We start from the raw sequence: 5,335 nt of genomic DNA on the forward strand, positions 1-5,335 counted from the left end.
AAATTTTACGCTTTTTTTTTGAGTTACTGAAAGGTATTGAAAAAATTCTCATTTTTTATTTAACACCCGTTACGTGGATTACATTTAAAAAAGATCACTGACATTTCGACATGTCATTCAGGAGTTGAACAAAATATCGTTCAAATTGTCATTTGGTCTTTTCAGGATTGTGTCACATTTACTCGAAACCCACTCACCCGAATGACAGTTACCCGAAAGACATTCACCCGAATGTAACAAATACCCGAAAGCGGCAGCTACCCGAATGTAACATTTACCCGACTGTAACAGTTACCCTAGTGTAACAATTATCCGAATGTAACATCTACCCGAAAGCGACACTTACCCAAAAGAAGGATATATTCAAATAATACACAAATTTTACTATATTTGTATTTGTATATTTAATTCTGATCAGTGATATATAAAGATCATATTTGTCTCATACTTTCATTTCCATTCAAAAAGTATTTTTCGTGGGAAGTACAGTTCGTGAAATACTGGCATTGAATAAAATCCTTTTCAAAATAATGAAAAGTGAAAGAATGCCGCTTCCGACGGCGGGTCGGCGGCCTACTCGGATTGCGTCACCTCGGCGGCGGCTTGGTGCCGCCTCGATTCCTTATCCTCTTTAAATGGGGACTTCGCCCCCATTACATTGATCTCAAAATAATTTTCATCACGAAATAATAAACTCATGATAAAAATTGCGCTGCGGCGGCAAATACGTAAGAACCATTTTTTCTTATCTCTTTTTTTCACATTTTCATTTAAAATTTTTATGTTAAAGTTACCTGTTTAATTTTCGGAATATTTCACAACTCATGCTCATTTCTGAACGATCTTTTGGTCTTAAAGAGCAATACGGAACGGAAAGAAGACAGCATGTCAATTGTGCCTACACTAATTTCTAAAAATAACACAGCGGAGTCTTCAACATCTTTTTCGAATTTCCTCATTACAATTTCTCAATTTAATTCGTAACTTCCTAACAGCAGATTCGACAAAACTCATAAACTGATTTGTCGGAATTTTTCCTTCTTCATTCGGGTAAACATCCCATTCGTGTAAATGTCGCATTCGGGTAAACGTTGCATTCGGGTAAATGTTCATTCGGGTAAATGTCCATTCGGGTATATGTTGCATTCGGGTATTTGTTACATTCGGGTGAATGTCATTCGGGTATGCGTTACATTCGGGTAAATGTACTTCGGGTAAACGTGTTTCGGGTGAATGGAATTCGGGTGAATGGGACACAACCCTTTTCAGAATTGGTACACCTTTTCTTCTACTGCAAGAGTAATTTCATCTCATCTCATGATTGTTCGTAAATTTCCGGAAGAAAAAAAATGTCAAAACTCTTCTATAACGTTTTTTTATTAGATTTTATTGTTGAAAATAATTAAATCACACCTCAGTGATGCGAGAATGCACTCTCCACTAGACGGTATGGAAACACACATGGAGATTTTTCCATCGAGCCTTCAGGGTTGAAATCGAGATTGTATGTTACATCAGCATAAAAAGGCAGTTTGAAAATCTCGAAGTTAACTCTTACGCTTAACACTTAGTCGACCAAAAGCCTATCAATCGGCTTTTTGTCTCCAACCATTATTGATAAAAAGCCCATTAACAGGCTTTTACAACTGACGCTTACACACCGATAGTCGACTAGTAGCAAGGATAGAAACTAAGCGATCATGATTCGACCCTTGCTAAATCGCAAACTGCACAGATCGCAATCTGTACAGCTTGCGATTAATGATTAACCCTTTGCGATCGTTATCAATTTTATATGGGTGTCGTACTGGTTGAAATTAATTTCCCTTGAAAAAGCATATATCACTGCATGTATCATAAGTTATATTTACATTTTCTAAACAATGTATTTTTATATAAGAACTAGCTGACCCGGCAAACGTTGTTCTGCCATTTAAATTTCTAGATAGATTTGTGAATGACATTATCAGTATTTATTCGTTAATATATAGATATTCGCCTACGCTTGCGATCGTGTAGTTGGTGAAATCTCTATGAAGGCGATAAAGATTTCGAATCACCGCATGGACCATACACCATTATTGTGATAACAGAATGGAACAGTTATTCATAGTCCGCAATCCAATTGGTTTGAAACACGATGGAATTTCACGATCACTCGATGTCGTTTAAATACATGGGAGACATAGTCCTAATCCTAATTTTTTGACGTAGAACTACGTCTTTCATTAAGGATGCCAGATCAGAAAACAGGTCACGTTTTAATGAAATAAAGTTATCGTAAATAACTATTTTTGCCGCGAACGGATTTTGGCGGTTTGCATACCAAACGAATCGGAAATTTTCTAAGAACTGTTTTTTATGCTATATATTGCAATCCTCTGGTGTGTAAACAGTTTAAATTGATGAAAACTAGAAGCATTTCCATTCTCCCATACATTGGTCATTGTGAGCATACATTGGTCATTTGTGCCGTCAATAACGAACAACTTATCGGCGATCAACGAAGGGGAGTGATTCAAAGTCTCCGTGAACAAAGAAAGAAGAAGAACGAAGGGGAATATTTACCTAGAGCATAAATATTGCATCTCGCTGAGGCAAACTTTCAGTATCGTTCTAGTTAGGAAGGAATGAACGTCGCTTGTTCTTCCTTGTTTTGCGTCATCACATGTCTTCGTTTCGGATTGAGCTGTGGACGAGACCAAATTACATACTCGCTGATGTCTCTGGCCTTGTAATCATCACATCAAACTGACGCCATTCCATTAAGGTTGTGCACTACACAATTGTGTGGGGAATCATCAAACTAGGCTATCATCGGCTCACCAAGAAAATAATTGTTCATGCATTTAGTGTGTGATTTGGTTTCGCATGACAGAAGCAAAACTATCTCCACCAATGATGACGGCTAAGCTAATCAAGGCCGGAAATGTTGCTTCTATTGAGTAGAGCGCAAAACGGAGATAAGGGTGTATGTGTAAAATAATATTCGAAGTTATTAACAAGCGACTTGAAAAAAAAAACAGCGTAGTTCTACGTCACAAAAGTGGTCGTGTCTTGGACACAACCTCCTATAATTTTTAAATTTATTTTTTTTTTAAATAAATTTCCTTGCATTTCCACCAAAACTTTATACAGAACATAAAATCATCAAGCGTCAAGCACAATTTTCGTTCAAGATTTATCCCCCCATTGCAGAGAATGTGTTGCTATTCCACATCGAACACATTTTTGATATATAGAATTAACTTTCATTAACACTAGGTTAACTGAAATTGTGTTCGCACGATGCGCGGTCTGTGCCATTTTTATTTTAGTGTAAACCAGACTAGCAAGCTCCTTCATTTCAGCACAAAAATTGCTCAAAAATTACCTTTTAATAACACAGACATTTAGAAGTATGCGTTCTTATAATGCAGCTTAAGAAGTAAAGTGTATTTCAGTTAGAACTTGGTCGCTTATTTTTATCCACTCCAGCGTCCCTAGTTGTCACATCGAGAAACTATTGACAGCGTTTTGATTATTCAGTGGTAGGGGAAAGGGGGGCACTTTCGGACGGGGGCTGTTTCGGACAACGCTTGTAAAAATTAAGTGGTACAATTTTCAACCAAATTAAAAATATAAGTAAATTAACAGCCCTTCCACCAACAGCTGTCACATGGTTTGACACCACCTGGCCATTTATTACTTACGAAAATAACACAGTGCCCTTTTTCATACTAGTTTCAAAACTTTTGAGTTTGAAGTTGTAAGTATTTCCCTAATTCCTCTGTGAATGATTTAGAAATTTAAGTGCACCACCTCAGTTAGTAACTAATATGAAATGAAAAATGCGTGCATACAAAATAAAGGTCTATTTATTAGATAAAATTATTATTTGTCTTCGGATGGTGGTGGGGCACATTCGGACTCTGTTTAATACCTTATAAAATTTGTGTGTGATTGTTGTTTTAGTCTGATTCTCAGACCTAATGATGGTTCGATACTACAAAAAGAAAACCGATAGAACCAGCATCAACGAAGATGAGATGGAAAGAGCTATCGAAATAGTTTCGAATGGAACGTTTTCATGATTCCAGCTCACAGGTGGTCCAACTAGGTCCATTGTATTTGCTAATTTCCCAACTAACGGTTGCAACACGGGAAAACTGTTTCTCAATGTTCTGGAAAATTTGAAAAAGGTAAACAAATCAATTTCAAAAAATCTAAAATCAATCAAAAAGTCATTGCACTTTGGAAACAATTAAATATTGTCGAGAAAATTGCACAATTCATGTATCTGTCTGTCTTTCTGTCTGTATGTCACAAATCTCTTACAACCGCTGGATGTTTCAGTTATGGGCCCTTTCAAGCAAAAGCTCTCAGTTTTCCAGAACGATTGGCTACTCAACAATCCTGGAAAAAACTATTTCTGTACACGACCTTTTAGGTATAGTTGCATCTGCTTATAATCCTTCTTTCAATCTGATTAATATCCTAGCTGAATTTAAAATGACAGGTTGCTATCCATTCTCAAGAAAGGTTTTTTCGGACAAGGATTTTGAATGCTCAAATGGTTTCACCTACTGGAGCGGAGGTAGCAACTGACTCATCGGGTAATACAACAATGCTGCAAAACATTGCGTCTACAGCACAGATAGATTTTACTTTGGCAACTTTGTCCCCGAAAAATGTTGAACCTTTTCCAAAAATTTCACCGCGGAAAACCACCACTCGAAAACGGAAGAAAGCAATACCACGTATTTTCACTTACTCTCATAGCAAGCAGTTTCCTTTCAGACGAATACTGATACACAGAAAAATGCAGAATATGCTGGAAATAAAAGGAAACGGAAGTAATTGTTGATAAACATAAAAATTGTTGATAAATGAAAACTTGAAGAAAGTGAAAGAAGTGGTGCTTGAAAATTGTCATATCAGCTTAAGAGAGATGTCTAGTGAATGTTTCATTGCATATGGAACGGAATATACAGCATATTGTTTTGGGTGTGAGACGCGTGGAAGCCAGGCTCGTTCCGAAGGACTTGAATTTCGTGCAAAAACACCATCAACAGACAGTTGCTGAAGAGATGATTTCTCAAGCCCAAAGTGATCCAACCTTCGCAAAAATAGTCCGAGTAGCGCTTCGAAGACGAGAAAAAACCGCGTCAAATCCACTCAAAAGTGAAGGTGATGCTGACTGTTTTTTTCGATTGTCAACGCATAGTGCACTATGAGTACCTTCCACCGGGCTAGACAGTCAACAAAGAATATTATTTATCCGTTTTGAAGCGTTTGAGAGATGCTGTACGTCGCCAACGACCAGATATGAGGGCCGATAATTCTTGGATTTTGC

Source organism: Toxorhynchites rutilus, chromosome 3 (genome assembly GCF_029784135.1).
Source record: "Toxorhynchites rutilus septentrionalis strain SRP chromosome 3, ASM2978413v1, whole genome shotgun sequence".
NCBI lineage: Eukaryota > Metazoa > Arthropoda > Insecta > Diptera > Culicidae > Toxorhynchites > Toxorhynchites rutilus.